Here is an 11,766-nt window from a genome sequence, read left to right on the forward strand (position 1 = left end):
TGGGGATCTCATGGTAGTAGAGCATACCAGAGGTTGACTATATTTTATTTTTTATTTATTTTTTACAGAAAGATCCACGTAAAGAAAAAAAAAAAAAGTAAAACAAAATGGAAACCAAAAGAAAATAAACAGACCACACCTTTTTGGTAAATTTTTATACTTTGAGCAGCCCCATGATATAAGCTGGTGCAGGTCACTAATCAGACAAATCCACATGAATGAGTGTAAGAAGTGAATGCAGCACTCACCGCTATAATAAAACATTGTATTCCATCATTAATAACCATCAGCTTCTCACAGAGGGAGGTCGGCGAGTGGTAGATACACTGCATTGTGAAAGGATTTGGCCCCCTTGAACTTTTCTACCTTTTGTCACATTTCTGGCTTCAAACATAAAGATATAAAATTCACATTTTTGGGGGAAGAATCAACAAGTGGGAATGAAATTTATTGGATATTTTAAACTTTTAAAAAATAAAAAAAAAATGAAAAGTGGGGCGTGCAATATTATTCGGCCCCTTTACTTTCAGTGCAGCAAACTCACTCCAGAAGTTCAGTGAGGATCTCTGAATGATCCAATGTTGTCCTAAATGACTGGTAACGATAACTAGAATCCACTGATCCAATGTTGTCCTAAATGACTGGTAACGATAACTAGAATCCACCTGTGTGTAATCAAGTCTCTGTATAAATGCACCTGCTGTGTGATAGTCTCAGGGTTCTGTTTCAAGTGCAGAGAGCATCATGAAGACCAAGGAACACACCAGGCAGGTCCGAGATACTGTTGTGGCGAAGTTCAAAGCCGGATTTGGATACAAAAAAGATTTTCCAAGTTTTAGACATCTCAAGGAGCACTATACAAGCGATCATATTGAAATAGAAGGAGTATCAGACCAATGCTAATCTACCAAGACCCGGCCGTCCCTCTAAACCAGTGTTTCCCAAACTCCAGTCCTCACGGACCCCCACAGGTCGTGTTTTCAGGATTTCCTTAGTGTTGCATAGGTGATGGAAGTATCATCAAGGCATCAGGAATTCTCTCACCTGTGCAATACTATGGAAATCCTGAAAACATGACCTGTGGGGTCTGTGAGGACTGGAGTATGGGAAACACTGCTCTAAACTTTCATCTCGAACAAGGAGAAGACTGATCAGAGATGCAGCCAAAAGGCCCATGATCACTCTGGATGAACTGCAGAGATCTAGAGCTAAGGTGGGTTAGTCTGTCCATAGGACAACAATCAGTTGTACACTGCACAAATCTGGGCTTTATGGAAGAATGGCAAGAAGAAAGCCATTTCTCAAAGATATCTATAAAAAGTCTCGTTTGAAGTTTGCCACAAGCCATCTGGGAGACACACCAAACATGTGGAATAAGGTGCTCTGGTCAGATGAAACCAAAATCAAACTTTTTGGCCACAATGCAAAACGATATGTTTGGCGTAAAAGCAACACAGCTCATCACCCTCAAAACACCATCCCCACTGTCGAACATGGTGGTGGCAGCATCATGGTTTGGGCCTGCTTTTCTTCAGCAGGGACAGAGAAGATGGTTAAAATTGATGGGAAGATGGATGGAGCCGAATACAGGACCATTCTGTAAGAAAACCTGTTGGAGTCTGCAAAAGACCTGAGACTGGGACGGAGATTTATCTTCCAACAAGACAATGATCCCAAACATAAAGCAAAATCTACAATGGAATGGTTCAAAAATAAACATATGCAGGTGTTAGAATGGCCAAGTCAAAGTCCAGACCTGAATCCAAACGAGAATCTTGGAAAGAGCTGAAAACTGCTGTTCACAAACGCCCTCCATCCAACCTCAATGAGCTCGAGCTGTTTTGCAAGGAAGTATGGGCAAGAATTTCAGCCACTCGATGTGCAAAACTGATAGAGGCATACCCCAAGCGACTTGCAGCTGTAATCGCAGCAAAAGGTGGCGCTACAAAGTATTAACTCAAGGGGGCCGAATAATATTGCACGCCCCACTTTTCAGTTTTTAATTTGTTAAAAAAGTTTAAAATAGCAAATAAATTTCATTCCACGTCACGATTGTGTCCCACTTGTTGTTGATTCTTCCCCCAAAAAATAGAATTTTATATCTTTATGTTTGAAGCCAGAAATGTGGCAAAAGGTAGAAAAGTTCAAGGGGGCCAAATCCTTTCACAATGCAGTGTATAGGCGACGGCAGTGCTGTGTATCTGCAGGATTCCAGGCCAGTATCTGCCACTCGCTGTATCTCCCATGGGAGAAGCTCTGGGATTTTATTACAGGAAAACGGTCATCAGGTTTTTGCTATGTAATCTAAAAGCAACAAGTCGGGGCAGAGGACCTTATCCCAGCGATGTGTCACTTGCTGGTCTGCATGATGGCATTTTGATATAATCCCTCTTTTATCTGCCGCAGATCTAGCAGTTCCCTGAATTCACAGATTATGTAGAGACCAATGCGGGAAAGTTACCCCAAATGTTCTAGAAGTCAGCATTGGATTTTCTGCTTTCAGATCACCTCACAGACCAATGTAAGTTAAGGGACAAGTTCAGATCACTGTTTATCCCACTGTTTTTTGAAAGAAATTCGCCATTAAAACTCATGCATCCAGTACAAAAAGAAATAGATGCCACAACCAGGGCCGGCTCCAGGATTTCATGGGCCCCGGGCAAAAGTCTCAGTGGGCTCCTTTCACACCTACCACGATTCATGATGCACAGAAATATAGGTATAGTACAATGCTAAAGATCTCACTTACTTCTCACATTACATGAGTGATATCTATTGTAAAGTCTACAACAGCTCAGAAACCGGCGAATCCTCCCAGCGCACAGTTCAGACCAGACAATATAGTCCTCTATACAGTATTATGGGCCCCACGTAGTCCTCCATATACAGTATTATGGGCCCCACGTGGTCCTCCATATACAGTATTATGGGCCCCACGTGGTCCTCCATATACAGTATTATGGGCACCACGTGGTCCTCCATATACAGTATTATGGGCCCCACGTGGTCCTCCATATACAGTATTATGGGCCCCACGTGGTCCTCCATATACAGTATTATGGGCACCACGTAGTCCTCCATATACAGTATTATGGGCCCCACGTGGTCCTCCATATACAGTATTATGGGCCCCACGTGGTCCTCCATATACAGTATTATGGGCACCACGTGGTCCTCCATATACAGTATTATGGGCCCCACGTGGTCCTCCATATACAGTATTATGGGCCCCACATAGTCCTCCATATACAGTATTATGGGCACCACGTGGTCCTCCATATACAGTATTATGGGCACCACATGGTCCTCCATATACAGTATTATGGGCACCACATGATCCTCCATACAGTATTATGGGCACCACATGGTCCTCTATACAGTATTATGGGCACCACGTGGTCCTCTATACAGTATTATGGGCACCACGTGGTCCTCCATACAGTATTATGGGCACCACGTGGTCCTCCATATACAGTATTATGGGCACCACGTGGTCCTCCATATACAGTATTATGGGCACCACGTGGTCCTCCATATACAGTATTATGGGCACCACATGGTCCTCCATATACAGTATTATGGGCATCACATGGTCCTCCACACAGTATTATGGGCACCACATGGTCCTCTATACAGTATTATGGGCACCACATGGTCCTCCATACAGTATTATGGACACCACATGGTCCTCCATACAGTATTATGGGCACCACATGGTCCTCCATACAGTATTATGGACACCACATGGTCCTCCATACAGTATTATGGACACCACATGGTCCTCCATACAGTATTATGGACACCACATGGTCCTCAATACAGTATTATGGGCAGCACATGGTCCTGTATCCAGTACTATGGGCACCATATATTGCTCCATACAGAATAATGGACCGCATATAATGCTCCATACAGTATGATCCCCATATATTGCTCCATTCAGTATAATGGACCCCATATATTACTCCATAAAGTAAAATGAGCCCTATATATTGCTCCATACATAATGGGTACCATATAATGCTCCATACAGAATAATGGAGCCCAAATATTGCTCCATACAGTATGGGCCCCATATATTGCTCCATACAGTATGGGCCCTATATATTGCTCCATAAATAGTGGGCCCAATATATTGCTCCATAAAGAATAGGCCCCATATAATGCTCCATAGATAATGGGCCCTATATAATACTCCATACATAATGGGCCCCATATATTGTTCAATAGATAATGAGCCCCATATAATACTCCATACATAATGAGTCCCATATATTGTTCAATAGATAATGAGCCCCATATAATACTCCATACATAATGAGCCCCATATATTGTTCAGTAGATAATAAGCCCCATATACAGTCATATGAAAAAGTTTGGGCACCCCTATTAATCTTAAGCTTAATGTTTTATAAAAATTTGTGCTTTTGCAACAGCTATTTCAGTTTGATATATGTAATAACTGTTGGACACAGTAATGTTTCTGCCTTGAAATGAGGCTTATTGTACTAATAGAAAATGTGCAATCTGCATTCAAACAAAATTTGACAGGTGCATAAGTATGGGCACCCTTATCATTTTCCTGTTTTAAATACTCCTACCTACTTTTTACTGACTTACTAAAGCACTTTTTTTGGTTTTGTAACCTCATTGAGCTTTGAACTTCATAGCCAGGTGTATGCAATCATGAGAAAAGCTACTTAAAGTGGCCACTTGCAAGTTGTTCTCCTGTTTGAATCTCCTCTGAAGAGTGGCATCATGGGCTCCACAAAACAACTGTCAAATGATCTGAAAACAAAGATTATTCAACATAGTTGTTCAGGGGAAGGATACAAAAAGCTGTCTCAGAGATTTAACCTGTCAGTTTCCACTGTGAGGAACATAGTAAGGAAATGGAAGAACACATGGACAGTTCTTGTTAAGGCCAGAAGTGTCAGGCCAAGAAAAACATCAGAAAGGCAGAGAAGAAGAATGGTGAGATCAGTCAAGGACAATCCTCAGACCACCTCCAGACAGCTGCAGCATCAACTTGCTGCAGATGGTGTCACTGTGCATCGGTCAACTATACAACGCACTTTGCACAAGGAGAAGCTGTATGGGAGAGTGATGCGAAAGAAGCTGTTTCTGCAAGCACGCCACAAACAGAGTTGGCTGAGGTATGCAAAAGCACATTTGGAGAAGCCAATTTCTCTTTGGAAGAAGGTCCTGTGGACTGATGAAACCAAGATTGAGTTGTTTGGTCATACAAAAAGGCGTTATGCATGGTGGCAAAAAAACACAGCATTCCAAGAAAAACACTTGCTACCCACAGTAAAATTTGGTGGAGGTTCCATCATGCTTTGGGGCTGTGTGGCCAATGACGGCACTGGGAATCTTGTTAAAGTTGAGGGACGCATGGATTCCACTCAGTATCAGCAGATTCTTGACAATAATGTTCAAGAATCAGTGATAAAGTTGAAGTTACGCAGGGGATGGATCTTTCAGCAAGACAATGATCCAAAACACCGCTCCAAATCTACTCAGGCATTCATGCAGAGGAACAATTACAATGTTCTGGAATGGCCATCCCAGTCCCCAGACCTGAATATCATTGAACATCTGTGGGATCATTTGAAGAGGGCTGTCCATGCTCGGCGACCATCAAACTTAACTGAACTGGAATTGTTTTGTAAAGAGGAATGGTCAAAAATACCTTCATCCAGGATCCAGGAACTCATTAAAAGCTACAGGAATCGACTAGAGGCTGTTATTTTTGTAAAAGGAGGATCTACTAAATAATGTCACTTTTCTGGTGAGGTGCCCATACTTATGCACCTGTCAAATTTTGTTTGAATGCAGATTGCACATTTTCTGTTAGTACAATAAACCTCATTTCAAGGCAGAAACATTACTGTGTCCAACAGTTATTACATATATCAAACTGAAATAGCTGTTGCAAAAACACCAATTTTTATAAAACATTAAGCTTAAGATTAATAGGGGTGCCCAAACTTTTTCATATGACTGTAATACTCCATACATAATGAGCCCCATATATTGTTCAATAGATAATGATCCCCATATATTACTCCATACATAATGGGCCCCATATATTGTTCAATAGATAATGAGCCCCATATAATACTCCATACATAATGAGCCCCATATATTGTTTAATAGATAATAAGCCCCATATAATACTCCATACATAATGAGCCCCATATATTGTTCAATAGATAATAAGCCCCATATAATACTCCATGCATAATGGGCCCCATATATTGTTCAATAGATAATGAGCCCCATATAATACTCCATACATAATGAGCCCCATATAATGTTCCATAGATAATGAGCCCCATATAATACTCCATACATGAGCCCCATATATTGTCCAATAGATAATGATCCCCATATATTACTCCATACATAATGAGCCCCATATATTGTTCAATAGATAATGAGCCCTATATAATACTCCATACATAACGGGCCCCATATATTGTTCAATAGATAATGAGCCCCATATATTGTTCAATAGATAATGAGCCCCATATAATACTCATTACATTAAAAAAAAAAAATCAAATACTCACCGCTCCTTGCTGGAAGCAGGCCTGTCTCATCAGGGTCTTCCGACTCTCTGCACTGGGACTGCTTAGCAGAGGGTGCTCTGTAGTGACGTCATCACGCCCTCTGCCCTGAGATGTCACAGAGTAAGAAGACGCAGAAGACAGAGGAGCAGAAGAGGAACAGGGAGAGGTAAGTATTGCAAACAGTTTAAAGCACTGGGGAAGGCCCAGTGCACGTGCCCATTCGCTGGCATCAGGCCCCGCTGACTCATGGGCCCCATAGCGCGCTGGTGTCCCAGAGGGTGAGTGGGCCCCCTGCTCGCTCAGGGCCCAGGCACTTGCCCGGGTGGTGATGCCGGCCCTGGGTACAACACATACGGCACCCGTTTTTAACTGATCCGCTGCAATGATTATGTAGGAAACTGTATTCATTTACAATCATCCACAGCGTGAGAGAAAACAGCTACAACATTACTGAATAAACAGAAACCCTGCAAGTATAAGAAAATGATTTTATTAAAAATATTTTCCATATCAATCCAGTTTGAAAAAAAATAACTTATTAAGCATTTTTTGGAACGTAGCAGTCCACATCTGACCGACTCCTGTAACTCTGGACACAGTATAATAGTGTGGCCGCTGTTCTCTAGCAGGACCCTCTAATGATAGAAGCAGGACGGCATACTGGATCTCGCACAACGCTACCTGCATGCCATCTGATTGGCTACTGTAAGTGCTCCAGCCGTATAAAGATCACTATGTATACAATATACTCCGAAAAGATGTCAGTGATTACTGTGAAGTCAAAATATTGTGGCCCCCATTGAGCAGGAATGATTAGAGATGGACAAGCTCCAGTTGGCAGACAGTCAGTGATGGCGGAGAGCTGACCATCTTTACTCGCTGCTCATTAGGAAAGTGGTCGCTTTCTGAAACCATTTGACTCTGAACTCGGCGTCAGACGCCATTATGTAAGAGGCCAATGTCTGAGTGGTTTTTGTGTCCATTTGTCCTTCCTCTGTTCTTTCTGCCAAAAGATCCTCACCCATAACCTAAGGATTAAAATAAAGTTGAATTGTTCCTAATATTTTTTTAAATTTATCACATGAATTGAATTTCATAAATTAAAAGAAAACTTTCCCTCCGATGTCCACAAAACTGAGCGCCACTACATAAGCCACAAATAGTCTCCCCTCTCTCTCCCAGTCTGTGCAGCGGACGGGAACCATTTCAGTGGGTGCAGGGCTGATTTTAGATAAAGTGGGGCCCTGGAGAAAAGTTTAAAGTGGGGTCCCAAATGCTGACATACAGCACCACACAAACATTTAGCTTGTATGTACATGCGCTGAGATCAGGCCGCTAAACGAGCGCAATCCACAATACTGAAGCCGTTCGACGCTTGTTTCCCGACCTCTTTACACCAGCTGAGGAAGAATGATGGATACAGAACAATCACTAATAGATCAATCTGTCCCCATACAGCATCATGTTATCAGCAGCACATCTGCAGGTTACACCGGCCGATGTGCTGCTGAGAACAAGGATTTTTGTTCTGGCATAAACAATCCAATTACTCGATGAATAGGCAGCATTTTGCTTGTTTAGTATAATACATGCCATAGTCCTCCATATTTTATAATGTGCCCCACAGCCCCCCATATTGTATAATGAGGCCCATAGTCCTCCATATAGTATAATACACTCCCGATAGCCCTCCATATAGTATAATGCACTCCCCATAACCCTCTATATAGTATAATATACTCCCCATAGTCCTCCATACAGCCCTCCATATTGTATAATGTGGCCCATATTCCTCCAAATAGTATAATGCACTCCCCATAGCTCTCTATATAGTATAATGCACCTCATAGTTCTCCATATAGTATAATGCACCTCATAGTCCTCCATATAGTATAACGCACCTCATAGCCCTCCATATAGTATAATGCACCTCATAGTTCTCCATATAGTATAATGCACCTCATAGCCCTCCATATAGTATAATGCATTCCCCATAACCCTCTATATAGTATAATATACTCCCCATAGTCCTCCATATTGTATAATGTGCCCCACAGCCCTCCATATTGTATAATGTGGCCCATATTCCTCCAAATAGTATAATACACTCCCCATAGCTCTCTATATAGTATAATGCACCTCATAGTTCTCCATATAGTATAATGCACCTCATAGACCTCTATATAGTATAAGTCACCTCATAGCCCTCCATATAGTATAATATACTCTCCATAGTCCTTCATATAGTATAATGCACTCCCCATAGGCTTTCATATTGTATAATGTGCCCCACAGCCCTCCATATTGTATAATGTGGCCCATATTCCTCCAAATAGTATAATACACTCCCCATAGCTCTCTATATAGTATAATGCATCTCATAGTTCTCCATATAGTATAAAGCTCCTCATAGTCCTCCATATAGTATAATGCACCCCATAGTCCTCCATATAGTATAATACACTCCCAATAGCCCTCCATATAGTATAATGCACTCCCCATAGCCCTCCATATAGTATAATACACTCCCTATAGTATAATGCACTCCCCAAAATCTTCAATATTGTATAATGTGCCCCACAGAGCTCCATATTGTATAATGTGACCCATATTCCTCCAAATAGTATAATACACTCCCCGTAGCCCTCCACATAGTATAATACACTCCCCATAGCCCTCCATATAGTATAATGCACTTCATAGTCCTCCATATAGTATAATACTCTCCCCATAGCCTTCTAAATAGTATAATGCACTCCCAATAGTCCTCCATATAGTATAATGTGCCCCACAGCCCTCCATATTGTATAATGTGACCCATATTCCTCAATATAGTATAATACATTCCCCATAGTCCTCCATATAGTATAATACACTTCCCATAGCCCTCCATATAGTATAATGCACTCCCTATAGCCCTCCCTATAATATAATGTACTCCCCATAGTCCTCCATATTGTATAATGTGCCCCACAACGCTCAATATTGTATAATGTGGCCCATATTCCTCCAAATAGTATAATACACTCCCCATAGCCCTCCACATAGTATAATATACTACCCATAGTCCTCCATATAGTATAATGCACCTCATATTACTCCATATAGTATAATACACTCCCCATAGTCCTCCATATAGTATAATGCACCTCATAGCCCTCCATTTAGTGTAATGCACTCCCCATAGCACTCCATATTAGTATAATGCACCTCATAGTCCTCCATATACTATAATACACTCCCCATAGCCCTCCATATAGTATAATGCACCTCATAGTCCTCCATATAGTATAGTACACTACCCATAGCCCTCCATATAGTATAATACACTCCCCATAGCCCTCCATATAGTATAATACACTCTCCATAGCCCTCCATATAGTATAATCCACTTCATAGTCCTCCATATAGTATAATACACTCCCCATAGCCCTCTAAATAGTATAATGCACTCCCCAAAGTCCTCCATATAGTATAATATACTCCCCATAGTCCTCCATATAGTATAATGCACTCCCAATAGTCCTCCATATAGTATAATGTGCCCCACAACCCTCCAAATGGTATAATGTGACCCATATTCCTCAATATAGAATAATACTTTCCCCATAGTCCTCCATATAGTATAATACACTTCCCATAGCCCTCCATAGAGTATAATGCACTCCCTATAGCCCTCCCTATAATATAATGTACTCCCCATAGTCCTCCATACTGTATAATGTGCCCCACTGCGCTCAATATTGTATAATGTGGCCCATATTCCTCCAAATAGTATAACACACTCCCCATAGCCCTCCACATAGTATAATATACTACCCAGAGTCCTCCATATAGTATAATGCACCGCATATTCCTCCATATAGTATAATACACTCCCCATAGCCCTCCATATGGTATAATGCACCTCATAGCCCTCCATATAGTGTAATGCACTCCCCATAGCCCTCCATATTAGTATAATGCACCTCATAGTCCTCCATATAGTATAATACACTCCCCATAGCCCACCATATAGTATAATATACTCCCCATAGCCCTCCATATAGTATAATACACTCCCCATAGCCCTCCATATAGTATAATGCACCTCATTGTCCTCCATATAGTATAATGCACCTCATTGTCCTCCATATAGTATAATGCACTCACCATAGCCCTCCATATAGTATAATATACTCCCCATAGTCCTCCATATAATGGAATGCACCTCATAGTCCTCCATATAGTATAATATACTCCCTATAATCCTCCCTATAGTATAATACACTCCCCATAGCCCTCCCTATAGTATAATGCACTCTCCATAGTCCTTCATAGTGTATAATGCACTCCCCATAGTCCTTCATATAGTATAATGCTTTCTCCTCAGTCCTTAATAGAGTATAATGCAGCCTCCCTATAGTATAATGCAGCCAAACATACAGTACATATAATATAATGCAACCCATAGATCTCGATAAAGCCCCACATAGTCCCCCATACTGAATAATGGGCCCACATAGTGCTCCCTACAGTATAATGAGCCCCTCATAATCCTCCATACAGTATAATGGGCCCCTCATAATCCTCCATAAAGTATAATGGGCCTCACATAGTCACCCATACAGTATAATGGGCCCCACATAGTCCAACAAACAGTATAATGGGCCTCACATAGTCATCCATACAGTATAACGGGCCCCACATAGTCCTCCATATAGAATAATGGGCCCCACATCTTCCTCCACACAGAATAATAGGCCCCACATAGTCCTCCCTACTGAATAATGGGCCCACATAGTGCTCCATACAGTATAATGTGCCCCACATAGTCCTCCATACAGAATAATGGGCCAACTCATTGTCCTCCATACAGAATAATGGCCCCCACATCTTCCTCCATACAGAATAATGGGCCCTAGATAGTCCTCCATACAGAATAATGGGCCCCACATATTCCTCCATACAGAATAATGGCCCCACATAGTTATCCATACAATGTAATGTGCCACCTCATAGTCCTCTATACAGTATAATAGGCCCCACATAGTCCTAGATACAGAATAATGGGCACCACATATTCTTCCATACAGAATAATGGCCCCACAAAGTCCTCCATACAGAATAATGGGTCCCACATAGTCCTCCATACAGAATAATGGCCCCACATCATCCTCCATACAGAATAATGGCCCCACATAGTTATCCA

This window comes from Phyllobates terribilis, unplaced genomic scaffold, assembly GCF_046119375.1.
Source record: "Phyllobates terribilis strain yellow unplaced genomic scaffold, ASM4611937v1 Scaffold_144__1_contigs__length_4642544, whole genome shotgun sequence".
Taxonomy (NCBI): Eukaryota; Metazoa; Chordata; class Amphibia; order Anura; family Dendrobatidae; genus Phyllobates; species Phyllobates terribilis.